The sequence below is a fragment of the Podarcis muralis genome, chromosome 3 (assembly GCF_964188315.1).
Source record: "Podarcis muralis chromosome 3, rPodMur119.hap1.1, whole genome shotgun sequence".
NCBI classification, from domain to species: Eukaryota; Metazoa; Chordata; class Lepidosauria; order Squamata; family Lacertidae; genus Podarcis; species Podarcis muralis.
Window position 1 is genome coordinate 112,470,823 of NC_135657.1, and position 15,389 is coordinate 112,486,211.

A 15,389-nucleotide genomic window follows, 5' to 3' on the forward strand; every position below is an offset into this window, starting at 1 on the left:
TTGATACTATTCCCACAAGCAGTGATCCATGCAGGAACCAGTGCTTATAGCTTTCCTGTGTGAACAAGATCATTAAAACATGATTTGCTGTCATGAACAGATGCAACCTGGGCTATCACCTCTCTCCGTTTTAAAACTAGCCTAGTTAGTTTCCTGCCTTCCTTTAGGGATTTTCTTTTGGAGTGGGTAGAATTTCATTTGCTTGAATATACGAACACCAATATTATAATTTGCAGGGTTTTCCCTGGGAGAGGTAGCCACAGGACACAGGCTTATTTCCATGTAAGCGCTGTTAATTTACCTGGAAAAATTAAGACAGATTCAGATCCTTGCTGCTTTCACACTTTCAGGCACTCAATGAATATCTGGTAACCTGATCCTTTGCAAAAATGGATTGTTGTTGTTTAGTCATTTAGTCGTGTCCGACTCTTCGTGACCCCATGGACCAGAGCATGCCAGACACTCCTGTCTTCCACTGCCTCCCGCAGTTTAGTCAAACTCATGCTGTTAGCTTTGAGAACACTGTCCAACCATCTTGTCCTCTGTCGTCCCCTTCTCCTTGTGCCCCCAATCTTTCCCAACATCAGGGTCTTTTCCAGGGAGTCTTCTCTTCTCATGAGGTGGCGAAAGTATTGGAGCCTCACCTTCAGGATCTGTCCTTCCAGTGAGCACTCAGGGCTGATTTCCTTCAGAATGGAGAGGTTTGATCTTCTTGCAGTCCATGGGACTCTCAAGAGTCTCCTCCAGCACCATAATTCAAAGGCATCAATTCTTCGGCGATCAGCCTTCTTTATGGTCCAGCTCTCACTTCCATACATCACTACTGGGAAAACCATAGATTTAACTATACGGACCTTGCAAAAATGGATAATCTTGGGCAAAGCTGAATGGACAGTCTGGGCACCTGCATGCTCATTCCCACTGACTGGTGGCAGTGCCAAGAGGAGGCCATTGAGTTCAGCTCCGCCCCCCAGTCCCTCTCAACTTCCTTACGTCAGACCTGTGACATCACAACGTCACATCATATAAGCGCCGTTGGCCCCCACAATCGCCTTCACAAGCTGGCATCTCTGGCCGACTCCTGGCAACTCCCTTCTTTCCAGAGGTCTCATTGAGTGGATGGTCTTAGCCTTGAGGAGACTATACTCCTGAGTGGTCCTTGCCACTTCTCTGATAGAGCAGGTTTCTGTCTGCTGTTTAAGGCACTGCCTTTATCTTGGAAGACTTGGGACACATTTGACCTTGTTGTCAGTAGCATGGATGGCCCCAGGCATGGGTGGCCCCTTCTCAGGCTTGTTGCAGGATCCCATCTCCTCATCCCTAGGTGGAACCTGGCCAGGACTTTGTGTACAGTTAGGGCTTCTTGGGCCTCCTATCATGAGGACTCCCCCAGCTGGGACATGACTCAGCCTTAATAATCATTTGCAATTCCTGAATTTATTTGTTTCTATCACTACCAGTTCTGTAGACACACGTGGAGCCGGGTTGCAACACTCTGGACCAGAAGACAAGATTTAAGTAGAGCCAGAGTAGGTGGAGAACAGGATAGTTCAGGGCACAGTTGGGGAGGACCACAAAAATAGTGGATGATTGACAACATGCTGAATTACAGAAACAATGGAGGCATACGAAAGGCTTGTAGTCACCTCCACCCACAAACCACTAAGGCATGGTATGAGCTTGAAATCTCTAAAGTTATACCCAGGAGAGGCTGAGCACCATAAAAGGATCTCTCCATTACTGAGAGCAGAAGACTTAAGACATTTGACGTCTACATTTAGAAAGTTGGAGGCAGATGAATGATATAGCGTTTTTGTCCAAGGCTATGAAGGTCATAGTTTGTTCTCAAAAGAATGTGAGTTTCAGAGAAGCCCCAAGGAGCCTCTTGAGAAAGCAGAGAGATCTCCTTTGAATGTGTGCCGCAGACAAAGACTTTGCATTAAGCAAGCAGCTGCAAAAGAGAAGTCGCTCTTTCTGAGCTGCCACAGCTTCCTGTGGATTCGCCACCTTGGCAGTATTAGAGTCTTCCTTATACCTTAAAATAGCCCAGAGAATTTTCTTGTTTCTGCTTCATGTGAAGACCCTGATAATTAGGACATAGAGGAGACTGCATTTGGCAATCGTGGTGAAAGATCGCATCAGCAGGAAGCAGGGAAGTCAATGCACTGAGGAGAGGGGAAGAAAGAATAAATCAAGTCACAAGTCTACAGGTACTTCAATAAAACCAACCGTGCATTTACATTGGACACATTGGGACCCCCAATTAAATGGCTGCTTGGATTAACCCAATGGGAAGAAGCAGCTTTTTAATTGATTTGACCTATATAAAAAGTTATCTCCCTTGGTTTCTGTGATGACTTTCAGCTGAATGGCAGGTGCAGGAAACCAGGAGCCATGCTGATGGCTTTGAAGAGCAATCGGAGGCTCATGGGAGGAGGAATCCAGTGCTGAACTTTCTTCTAGATACTTTTGTGCAAGTCACAAGCTCCATCCACTACACCTCAGTTGCAGGAGGGGAAAGGGGGCCCAGCCCATGATAGCTCTTCCCTCTATCATCCATGTGCTGAGAGTGGAGATCTGAAACAGGGAGCTGCTGTGTGCATGTAGACACCCTTTGCAGACGTGGCTCTAACCCACTCAATGAGCCTACATGTACAGAGTGGGTTTCCCACTTTGGACCTGTGTCGGGAGGCAACAGTGACAAAATGGCGCCCATGGGGCCAGCAAGCGCAGCACAACCCCTCACACAACTCTAGGTCCCATCTACATTTAAAGAAGCATCATATAAATAACCACAATGAACGAGTACACTGCTTGCTTTTTAACTATTTGAATCTTGGGTTTATCCAAGCATGATGTCAGTGTCGCGAATTCTCCACGGCGCTTTAGCAGAAATGCTCAGAGTTCCAGGTTCCTCAGTACAGTATCTTTATTGTGAGCCAAAGGTAAAGGTAAAGGGACCCCTGACCATTAGGTCCAGTCGTGGCCAAATCTGGGGTTGCGGCACTCATGTCGCTTGACTAAGCCGCATCTGGCGAACTAGAGCAGCACATGGAAACGCCGTTTACCTTCCCGCCGGAGCGGTACCTATTTATCTACTTGCACTTTTATGTGCTTTCAAACTGCCAGGTTGGCAGGAGCCAACAACGGGAGCTCACCCCATCGCGGGGATTCAAACCGCCAACCTTCTGATTGGCAAGTCCTAGTCTCTGTGGTTTAACCCACAGCGCCACCCGCGTCCCACATTGTGAGCTATATATATACAAATATATACAATAATACACGAGCAGTTCATACAGTCAAACAGAGTACCAGGCTGCACCTTAAGGCAAATAGGAAGACAATTCCTATCTCTCTCTCTGTGACCACACTCTTCTACACCACCCACTTACTGCTGGACAGGTTTCCCTTTTAAACCGATGACAGCCATTCAACTGACAGCACATTACTGCTGAGTCTTTCTGACCCAGCACTTCCATAGAAAGTATTGCAGGCTGATTGCATCAGCCAGTCGCATCAGCTAGCAAGCTCAGCCCTGCAGACTTACTATCTCACACAGCATTCTGTGAATCCCGACAGTCAGGGACCATGCTGAGGAGGGCTGCACTGAGGGAGAATGGTGGGAGCCACCCCCTCCCCCTGATCCTGAATCTTCCCAGGAGCAGGAGGACAGTATAGATTTGGAACCGTGGTTTGTAGAGGGCATAGTTCAAAAGGCAGAAGCTGGGAAATACTGGATGGGGAACAGCTAGCAGAAGAAACACTAGGAGAGAGAGAGTTAACAGATTCACAGTTTCTGGACAGCATTCACACACACACCCCTTCCCCAAGGTGCCAGAGAGCTCACAAAAGTGTCAGAACAGAAAGCACAGAGGGTACAAGCTCAGATTCCAAGACGCAGCAATGAAGTAGATTAATAGGGACAGAGTGGGGAGTGAACCTTAATTGAGAGCACCGCCATTTCTAGGGAGACGTATTCTTTTTTCTCTCACTGTGATTATTAAAGATTATTCAAATTACTAGTCTTTTCAACAGATAAAACTTGGGCTCTCCTTGTGTAAGCAGCGCTTCATTTGCCTGAGCGGTTAAATTATTGCATTTCCCTTTGCTCCCTGTTAGAGTTGTTCAGCAGAATCCCTGATCTGGACCTTGGGTGGAAATAAATGAGCTTCCCACCCCATGAATGAGTTTCAAAGCTTTACTGCAGAAGACACTTAAAACTTTTGTTGTTTAGTCGTTTAGTCGTGTCCGACTCTTTGTGACCCCCTGAACCAGAGCACGCCAGGCACTCCTGTCTTCCACTGCCTCCCACAGTTTGGTCAGACTCATGTTTGTAGCTTCGCGAACACTGTCCAACCATCTCGTCCTCTGTCACCCCCTTCTCCTTGTGCCCTCCATCTTTCCCAGCATCAGGGTCTTTTCCAGGGAGTCTTCTCTTCTCATGAGGTGGCCAAAGTATTGGAGCCTCAGCTTCAGGATCTGTCCTTCCAGTGAGCACTCAGGGCTGATTTCCTTCAGAATGGATCGGTTTGATCTTCTTGCAGTCCATGGGACCCTCCAGCACCAGAATTCAAAAGCATCAATTCTTCGGCGTTCAGCCTTCTTTATGGTCCAGCTCTCACTTCTTTACATCACTACTGGGAAAACCATGGCTTTAACTATACGGACCTTTGTTGGCAAGGTGATGTCTCTGCTTTTTAAGATAGTGAGGCTCAAAAGATCACGATTATTACCAGGTTGAATCTGACTAGCAATTAATCCATTTTGTCCAGCACTCTTTCCAATGGAAGCACTTCCATGAACCTGTATATATCCAATAGACCAGCCTTCCCCAACTTGGTGCCATCCAGTTGTTGCGCTCTCCAGATGCAGAGCTGCAAATGTGTCACAACAGATGCTGAATTTGGCCAGTGGTAAAGAACAATTCCAAGGGACGCAGGTGGCGCTGTGGGTTAAACCACAGAGCCTAGGACTTGCCGATCAGCAGGTTGGCGGTTCGAATCCCCGCAACGGGGTGAGCTCCCGTTGCTCGATCCCAGCTCCTGCAACCTAGCAGTTCGAAAGCACGTCAAAGTGCAAGTAGATAAATTGGTACCACTCCAGTGGGAAGGTAAACGGCGTTTCTGTGCACTGCTGTGGTTCACCAGAAGCGGCTTAGTCATGCTGGCCACATGACCTGGAAGCTGTACGCTGGCTCCCTCGGCCAATAAAGCGAGATGAGCGCCGCAACCCCAGAGTCATCCGCGACTGGACCTAACGGTCAGGGATCCCTTTACCTTTAAAGAACAATTCCAGAAATGGCTTATATGCATCTCCCTTGTGGCTCGCTGGCTTATGCACACGCCATGGTCCATGACAGTCCATCTCCACTGAGCATCGTTCTGCTGTTTTAGACTACAGCTCCCATCAGCCCCAGCCAATGGTCAGGGATGATGGGAGTTATAGCCCAAAATATCTGGAGGACCCCAGGACGGGGAATGGCTTGTTTTCTATTCACCTTTTGTTGTACTTTTTTAAACAATTTTTGTGCGGTGCTCCTTTGTGCCATAGCCTCTGTTGTCATTTTATATTCATCCTGCCTGCTGTTCACGAAGTCTGAACGGTATGAAAGGCTTGAAACTAGTGGATAATTCAATAAAGACCATCATTTCTCCAAAACACAGGGCTTAGCCACTAAGACCTTTCGTTACACACAGTCCAGGTCTTACTCTGTTATATTGCAATGCCAAATATGCCCTAACTAGGGATGCGAGAGAAATTAGGCTCAGTTTGTATTCCAATGTGAACTTACCTGATTTCCACATTCCAAAACAATATGTGAACGGTAACATGGCTATCCTTTGAAATTCATACTTCTCCAAATTTTGTGATGAAGTCCTCCAGCCAAAAAAAGGTTTACTGTGATTTGCATATTGGAGAATAGTGTGCATATAAAAGCACATATATCTGTGAAAATAGCATAAAATAAAATGCAATATTATTATAATAAAATGCAAAATGAGGGGAACACTTGCAACAATGTTTGTGGAAGGCCAAATTGTATACACAACTGTATTTGCACTAAAATGCTGATGAGCTCTGCATGGGGATTTAAAAAAAAATCACAAACTGGTGTCGAAATGTGGAGAACTGAATTAGATTCGGAAAATCAGGGATGGTGAGAAACTGAAATTGAGCGATTTGTCCATCCTTAACCCTCACGTTCACAGATCATCATTGTGTCCTCAAGCCTTCCCTGAAATCAGTGAGGAAATAATGGAAGAACCCAAGAGGCAAGCTCATTAAGAAAGGGAGAGAATTGCGAGTAATTAAAAGTCACTATTCATGCTGCATTGATCAGGGAAAGTCTGATAACGTTAATCTCCGCAAACAACATTTATTGAGTAGAAGAAATGCAGAGAGGCATTTCTCCTCGAATGGGAGCTGATAGATGGAGGACCAATCTGGTTGCCGGGCTCAATTCAAGTGGCTGGTTTTTACTTCAAGGCATGAAATTGCCAAGGGTGCCTGAGGAAGTCTTTTTTGACATAGAAGCCCTCCCACGTTAAGATGTTCAGAAGAGGCCCTACAGCAGCTGCTTGCCTTCAGACAACCACAAGGAGCACAGCCTTTTTCTGTGGTAGCTCCTTGACTGGAGACTTCCTTCCCAGAGAAGCTCATCAGTTCTGTAGGGGTCTTGAGAAGGGTTGCTGTTGCTGTTGTTAAAGCCCTTTTAGTTCACTCAGGTCTTTTAGAGGCTGCTGGTGATAGTTTCAAGAACATAGGAAGAGCCCTGACGGATCAGGCCAAAGGTCCATCTAGTCCAGCATCTTGTTCTCACAGAAGCCAACGAGATGCCTACAGGAAGTCCACAAGCAGGGCCTGAGGGCAACAGTGCTCTCTCCAGTAACTGGGATTCAGAGGGATCTTGCCTCTTACAACAAACATAATCGTCATGGCTAGTATACATTTGTAGCCCTATCCTCCATGAATTTGTCTTATCCTCTTTCAGTGAATGAATGAATTTTATTATTTCGGTCACAGACCAGTTCCAGCCCACATACAATATCAAGGAAGTCATAAAACACAATAGGGATACATTTGAATTTGCAATTAGGTATAATAGGGAAAATGACATGAGCCAACAGTGTGACGCGGCAGCTAAAAAGGCCAATGCAATTCTGGGCCTCATCAATAGGAGTATAGCATCTAGATCAAGGGAAGTAATAGTGCCACTGTATTCTGCTCTGGTCAGACCTCACCTGGAGTACTGTGTCCAGTTCTGGGCACCACAGTTCAAGAAGGACACTGACAAACTGGAACGTGTCCAGAGGAGGGCAACCAAAATGGTCAAAGGCCTGGAAATGATGCCTTATGAGGAACGGCTAAGGGAGCTGGGCATGTTTAGCCTGGAGAAGAGGAGGTTAAGGGGTGATATGATAGCCATGTTCAAATATATAAAAGGATGTCACATAGAGGAGGGAGAAAGGTTGTTTTCTGCTGCTCCAGAGAAGCGGACACGGAGCAATGGAGCCAAACTACAAGAAAGAAGATTCCACCTAAACATTAGGAAGAACTTCCTGACAGTAAGAGCTGTTCGACAGTGGAATTTGCTGCCAAGGAGTGTGGTGGAGTCTCCGTCTTTGGAGGTCTTTAAGCAGAGGCTTGACAACCATATGTCAGGAGTGCTCTGATGGTGTTTCCTGCTTGGCAGGGGGTTGGACTCGATGGCCCTTGTGGTCTCTTCCAACTCTATGATTCTATGATTCTATGATTCTATGATTCTATGATTCTATGATTCTATGACTGCGGAACATGGTTTCTATTGTTTGCGGAAGAATACATTAGGATAGGGACGTGGGTGGTGCTGTGGGTTAAACCACAGAGCCTAGGACTTGACGATCAGAAGGTCGGCGGTTCGAATCCCCGTGACGGGGTGAGCTCCCGTTGCTCGGTCCCTGCTCCTGCCAACCTAGCAGTTCAAAAGCACGTCAAAATGCAAGTAGATAAATAGGTACCGCTCCAGCGGGAAGGTAAACGGCGTTTCCATGTGTTGCTCTGGTTCACCAGAAGCAGCTTAGTCATGCTGGCCACATGACCCGGAAGCTGTACGCTGGCTCCCTCGGCCAATAAAGCGAGATGAGCGTCACAACCCCAGAGTCGGCCACGACTGGACCTAATGGTCAGGGGTCCCTTTACGTTTATAACAGGGACAATACAGATATAGCAACAGTTTAAAAATATATAAATTAAAACTTAGTCACTAACATATAACCTAAAATTATCATTTAATGCCTTAATCATTATGACAGTGCAGCTTGTTCCCTAAGTTTTATGGCAATCGCAAAGAATTTGGCTACCCTTAATGTGATCTCAGGATCCTTGTCCTCTACCAGGGATTTTAGACATTGAAGTTCGGATTCATTTGGAGATTTTTGCATAGCAGGGGTAATAAATGCCGAGCGTATATCCCCGTAGAAACGGCAGCATAACAAGACACGAGAGACAGTTTCTACCTCCATCAAGCCCCAGGGGCAGACTCGTTCCGCGTACGTTTTACCCTCGAATCTGCCCTGCAATAAGGCAGATGGCAGCACGTTGAATCTAGCGAGGGTAAATGACCGTCTGTATTTAGGTATTTGTAATTTTGACAAATAATTTGCTGGGGTAAATCCTCTCCCATTATCTTTTATCGCTGGGTGTTTATTCATCTCGCTCATGTGGCACTGCAGTTCCACATCCCAAATTCGTTGGCGGATTATTGCTCTAGCTTTCTCATAACCTACAGCTATCAGGGCCTGTGGGTTCTCTTTCAATACCACCCACGCTGGTGGCCATCAGCACATCTAGTAGGAACAAATTCTATAGCTCACCTTTAAACACCTAGCTGACCACTGTGAGAACTGGACTGGATGGGTGTGCTGGTCCTGGGTGGGGGGGTGTTACCATGCGGAATGGTCTGAGTCCGGTACTAGGTCGAGGGTCTGGAGGCTGTCCGTCAAGGGCAAAGCAGGGTCCAAGGCAAGGAGCTGGGCGCGGTCAGGAACTCTGGAAGAGCAGGACAGGGTGCTGGCAGGAACAGGTTACCAACGATGTTGCTCCCGCAACCTGGGACTGGGCTGACTGGCCTTTATCTCCTCTGAGGCATAGGGCGGCCCCGGCCCACAGGTGACTCACCTCTCCTGGCCTTAAGGCGAGCACTCCTCCTGTGAGAACTTAGTTCCCTCCGCCTCTCTGCCCTGAGCCTCTGCAGCTCAGGAGAGGCTGGAGGGTTACTGGGCCCAGAGGCAACCTCACCTTCCCCTGACAGGGCTGGGAGAGGAGCACCTGCAGGCAATGGGTCCTCGATCACCTCCGGATCCAGAGCGGATTCAGCTGGTGTCTGCTCCTGAGGATCCGGCGCAGGTGAGGACCCTTCAGGCTGATGCCCCAGCCCCGGCTCAGCCGGCCCTGGAGGCGGGGACTCCTGTGCAGGCTGGGATTCCTCAGGTTCAGCCTCTGAATCGGATTCCCAGGCCATCACAATGGGTTTTTCTTGTAGGGCTCTTATTTTCTTATGTTAGGTTTTTGCTGGAGAACTCTGAATTCTGAAGGTTAGCTTCATGTTCAGGAAGTATGACTTATATAGAACTAATTTCCTCCCTGTGCCTGGTTTCTCCTGGCAAAAAATCAGAGCTGCTTCCTGTGTTGCGAAATTCCTGCATGGGAGGAAAACAACAACATCCCATGTCAGAACGTCAAAGTGGCCTTCAAGGAGCTCGCAAGGGAAGAAAAACAGTCATATCTTGTTGCAAAAAAGACCAGCCCAGACAGCTGGTCTCGAAGGGAGAGAAGCAACTCTCGTGTCCCCAGTTGCCATCTCCTTGGCTGGTTCTGCTCCCTGTTACAGAAGTCGCTTCCTTTTCCCCCCTGCTGGCCTTTGTTTCCATTGTGAACTGAAGTGTAATTTATGTATCGAGAGAGGTTCATCTCAGATGCACCAGCTGCTTTTAAAAGAATGCTGTCCAGCATACTTTGTGCATCCAAGGAAACGTGCAAAGCTGCCAGCTTCAGTGTGGAGCATGGCCTTGAAACAAAACAAGATTCTTCTAGCCCTTCCCGACGATCTGTGCCATTGACGTGTTTTACATTCAGCTCTGCTTCCCTCTGACCTTTGTAGTTAGAAAGAAGTTCACTGGGAGTTTATTAGGAATATACTGCCGCACCTGCATAATTCACTGGAGAAGGGCAAATTCCAGAGAGGGAGGTGGCCATGATTAGGGGCAGAGGCAGGAAATGTTCTTGTGGCACCTTGAAGAAGGAGAAATATATTGTGGCATGAGATTTTGTGGTCCTGAGCACACTTCGTCAAACGCACGGTCCCCTCCGTAGCTGGTTATGGGTGCCTTGAGTACAGAAAGAGAGATTAGGTGTGTATTTATATGCCGAAACATTTCAAACAAGAAACAGCTTTAGGTATGTGTGGAGCGCAATCTAAAAAATCGGTCAATCAAAGGAATCCAAGATGCAATCAGTGAAAGGGGTGAGTGACCAGCTCTTGAGAAGCAAGTAAACACCTTTAAAAAGGACAGTGCAGTCTTAACTCAGAAGTAAAAAGGTAAAGGTAAAGGGACCCCTGACCATTAGGTCCAGTCGTGACCGACTCTGGGGTTGCGGTACTCATCTCGCTTTATTGGCCGAGGGAGCCGGCGTACAGCTTCTGCGTCATGGGGCCAGCACGACTAAGCCGCTTCTGGCAAACCAGAGCAGCGCACGGAAACGCCGTTTACCTTCCCGCCGGAGCGATACCTATTTATCTACTTGCACTTTGACATGCTTTCAAACTGCTAGGTTGGCAGGAGGAGGGACTGAGCAACGGGAGCTCACCCCGTCGCGAGGATTCGAACTGCCGACCTTCTGATCGGCAAGTCCTAGGCTCTGTGGTTTAACCCACTGCGCCACCCGCGTCCCATAACTCAGAAGTAAGACCCATCAAATTCAAGGGAACTTGCTCCCAGGGAAATGTGTACAGGATTGCAGCCAGGGAAGGCTGTTCAATAAGGAGAAGCAGGGCACAGCCCCACCAAACAGCCACCATGGACTGCAGCCTTATTTCCCAGACAAAATTCCACGCAGTGTCTCATTTTAAAGTGAATTCCAGTATGTCCACTATAAAAAGGAGCAACTGTGGGAAGTTTGTAACCCGCAGAGTTGTCATGCTCAGGCCCTGACAAGATGGAATGGAGTGGCTGGGTACAGAGGATTGGGTGGAGGCACTAGTTGGAGAACCCCCTAGGGAACCCCCTTGGGAAGAAGACTCAGAGCCAGGGGGTTCGTGGTGGGGTGGCCATTAGCGGTCGGAGGGAGAAGAGGGTGAATACTGGAGGGAGGAGGTATAGGAAGCTGGAGGAGCAACAAGGTTTAGTGAGCAGGAAGAGGATGTGGCAGAGTGCAGTTCAGACTCTGGGGCTGAAGCAGAGGCTGGAGAGGAAAGGGCTCAAGAGGCTGCTGAAGAATCCAGGGAGTCTTCCCCTCCTGCTGCAACAAGCTCGCCTCCTCCCTGGTCTCCGTGAATGCACAGAGAAATGAAAGGAGCAGAACAGAGATTCGTTGTGTGCAGACACAATTTGAGACTGTGTGGAGGAAAGCCTTAGAAAGGGGTGGGAAGGCAGAGACCATCAGTCCTCGCAACTGCTTCTTTGGAGCAAGACTTCCTAGAAAGAGTTGCTGAAAGCACGAGGCCTGAGCTGTGGTTTGTTTCCTTGAATAAAGATTTAACCTCACTGGCCTTCATTTATTGTGATTTATTGTTTTTTGTTCCTAACCTACACCTGACTCCAGCCCTGATGCAAAACTTCTTTTTTTTAAATCTGTTTTTAATATTTTGAACTATTGAACAACAAACACACTCAATAGCCCCTTTACAATACCCACCTCTGTTGACATAACATGATAAATGTTTGTTATCCTGATGTAAAGCTAAAGGTAAAGGGACCTCTGACCATTAGGTCCAGTCATGACTGACTCTAGGGTTGTGGCGCTCATCTCACTTTATTGGCCAAGGGAGCCGGCGTACAGCTTCCAGGTCATGTGGCCAGCATGACTAAGCCGCTTCTGGCGAACCAGAGCAGCACACGGAAACGCTGTTTACCTTCCCGCTGGAGTGGTACCTATTTATCTACATGCACTTTGACGTGCTTTCGAACTGCTAGGTTGGCAGGAGCAGGGACCGAGCAAAGGGAGCTCACCCCGTCACGGAGATTCGAACCACCAACCTTCTGATCGGCAAGTCCTAGGCTCTGTGGTTTAACCCACAGCGCCACCCGCGTCCCTATCCTAATGTATTCTTCCGCAAACAATAGAAACCATGTTCCGCAGTCATTGCAAACAGAATAAAGTCTGACCAAGCAATGTGAAAGTTTTCTGTTGCTTTGCTTTGCCTTCTTGCTCATAGTTCATAGTTCAGTTTCTTCATAGGGGGCAAATGCCAGAGGCCTTAACAAACTTCTGAACCTCTATATTGGATGCAAGAAGAAGAAGAAGAAGAGTTTGGATTTGATATCCCGCCTTTCACTCCCTTTAAGGTGTCTCAAAGCGGCTAACATTCTCCTTTCCCTTCCTCCCCCACAACAAACACTCTGTGAGGTGAGTGGGGCTGAGAGACTTCAAAGAAGTGTGACTGGCCCAAGGTCACCCCAGCAGCTGCATGTGGAGGAGCGGAGTCACGAACCCGGTTCCCCAGATTACGAGACTACCGCTCTTAACCACTACACCACACTGGCTGACACCAGAGAGAACTGTATATATGCACCCTGTGAAGGACTGCAGAAATCCCACAGGAGGCTCCTGTGGTCACTGCACACACCATCTGGAATTTCTTATCTTCCTATATACATAGAAAACTAAGGCTGTCTTCACGCTCGGCGGCTGGCAGGTGGCCATGCCAACTCCACTGCGAGGAACAGCAGGCAGGAGAGCGAGGAAGCAGCGCCGGTGGCAGACAGCCCAGGGGGGAGAAACATTTCACAGAGCCGTTTAGTATGCCACTCTCTCAATCCCCCCCCCCCATTAAAAGCAACTCCAGAAAGGTTTAATGACAGGGGGAAAGGCACTTCACAGAGCACTTTAGAAAGCAGGAGGGGCTTGGGTGAGCTGTATGGGGGTGGGATAAGTAGACAGGCAGTATTGACAAGCAGCTCCTAGTAAAACTTTGATGCAGGGGGTGGAACTGGTCTACCCCACCCTCTACGATTCTACGGTTCTATACCACCTTAAACTATTATTTAGAATTCCAAAGCTGCAAACTAAAAGAAAATAAGCATAAAAAAGAGTTATGCACAAAGGCATAGTCATTACATAATTCTCTCAGATATTATGAAGGGAATATGGTGGGAGGCTGAACAAAAGTTGACTTACAATATGAATGGGAAGCACATTCAGTTAAGTGATCATTGTGTGTTACTCCACAAAGTACATGCAATTGCTGAGTACGTCTGCCCATGACAGCAAACCTCCACATTCTTTGATGCCACTGAGAAACAAATACCGATTTCATTATTTCCTTCCAGTGCTTAAGAGATTTCTTCTCTCACTGCTAATAGGCAGCATATGACTCTGATTGCGTCTTCACCGTACATTTAAAGCACATTCACATCACAGCTTCCCCAAAAGAATCTGGGGACCTGTACTTTATCTCTCACAGAGCTACCCGTCACAGGAACCCATGGCAAACAACAACTCCCAGAATTCTTTGAGGGCAAGTGGTATAATGACCGCTCCCCACATAAAATGGGGGGAGCCTTTTGTGTGGTCGCACGCAGCCCCCCCCCCCCGGATCCCAGTGCAGCTCCCAGTAGTACGGGCTGGCTTCGCCCTCTCCAGGCTGGATATCTTGAGGTCTGCCTACCTCAGCCAATTGCCCAATACTGCCTGGGGAGGCGTTGCCAGGGGATCGGCCAGGTACGGGGAGGGACCGCCCTGCCTACACAACAGAAGGTGAATCTTACCTGCGAAGCATCTGTTGGCTCCAAAGCTTAGAATCATAGAATCATAGAGTTGGAATAGACCACAAGGGCCATTGAGTCCAACCCCCTGCCAAGCAGGAAACACCATCAGAGCACTCCTGACATATGGTTGTCAAGCCTCTGCTTAAAGACCTCCAAAGAAGGAGACTCCACCACACTCCTTGGCAGCAAATTCCACTGTCGAACAGCTCTTACTGTCAGGAAGTTAGCTTCTCCCACCCTGCCCTCCCTCAGTTAAGTCTTCTTTTGCAGGTTAACCTTTTCTCCACAGGTACGCGGGCGCTGCTACGTCATGGTCGCTGTTGAAGGGCCGGAAATGAATTTTCCTGCATTGGCAGGTTTTGCCTTTCCCATAAGCAAAAGGTCACAACTTTGTCGGTTTCAGGCCTTGGGCAGAATCCTTTAGTCTATCTTCCTAAATGGGAGGGGGCGTGAAGCGGTGACCCACACTCCCCTTGCGGCGGTGATCCCAGGGTTCCCCGTTAAAGGGGTCTTGTGGGGAGGCATTAGCCATACGCCGAGAGGTTGTCATTGCTCTCCCCTTCAAGGGCGGCAAAACGGGGGGCAGGCTCTCTGTTTGAACATATGTTCTCCAGAGCCAGCCCAATCCCCACACATTCTGGATAACCCTGATGTCTCCCAGATCCCCGGCTGGGGACTGGGAAGGATAAACAGCCAATGCCTGAGCCCTACATCTGAAACTTAATAAAGTTGTGGCCAATTTTAATCCCATAGCATGTTGTCTTGAGTCACTATTCTGCTCGGGGGTCACCTGGGGTTGGGAGGACTCCTCCTGGCCACACAAAAGTGCTTTAAACGTACGACATGACCCAAGTCTTTTTTTATATATATAAGATATTTATTAGGTTTTTTCAAAGAATACACATAGATTTATGAAATAAAAAAAATTACAAACAAAAAATTACAGTGTTGAAAAAAAAGATAGAAATTACAGAAAAACTAAGAAAAAATACAGATAGAAAATACATGCACAAACCAAGAAAGACAAAAAAAGAAGAAAAATTTAAAAACCAATTCAATTTTCAGAGCTTGTAAGCTCATTTGCTTATTTTCTTGACTTCCTCACACCTCCCCTTTTTGTATTCCCATTTATATAATTGATTCTGCAAATCCTAGCCTTCTTTCATTTATCTTAACTTTTGATCTTAACCTATTATAACAATATATTTTAATCCTTTATCAATCCATATTTACATATTCTTATTACTCTTATTTACCAACGCCACTTATTTTCAATCCAACATCATTTTAACATTCATTAATTTTACAGAATTTCTGCAGATAGTCTTTAAATTTCTTCCAATCATCTTCCACCAACTCTTCTCCCAGGTCTCGGATTCTGCTGGTCATTTCTGCCAATTCCATGTAGTCTATCACCTTAGTCTG

At 47.3% G+C, this 15,389-nt stretch overlaps 1 long non-coding RNA gene across 1 annotated transcript; it reads right to left on the bottom strand.

The window, feature by feature from the left end:
• Positions 1 to 594: 594 nt before the first annotated feature.
• On the bottom strand, positions 595 to 10,211 carry LOC144327322 (uncharacterized). The gene is made up of 3 exons (XR_013392392.1): positions 8,853 to 10,211; positions 5,792 to 5,946; positions 595 to 2,165 (listed from the first exon to the last, which is right to left on the bottom strand). It is a non-coding gene; the product is annotated as an uncharacterized LOC144327322 (long non-coding RNA).
• Positions 10,212 to 15,389: the final 5,178 nt, after the last annotated feature.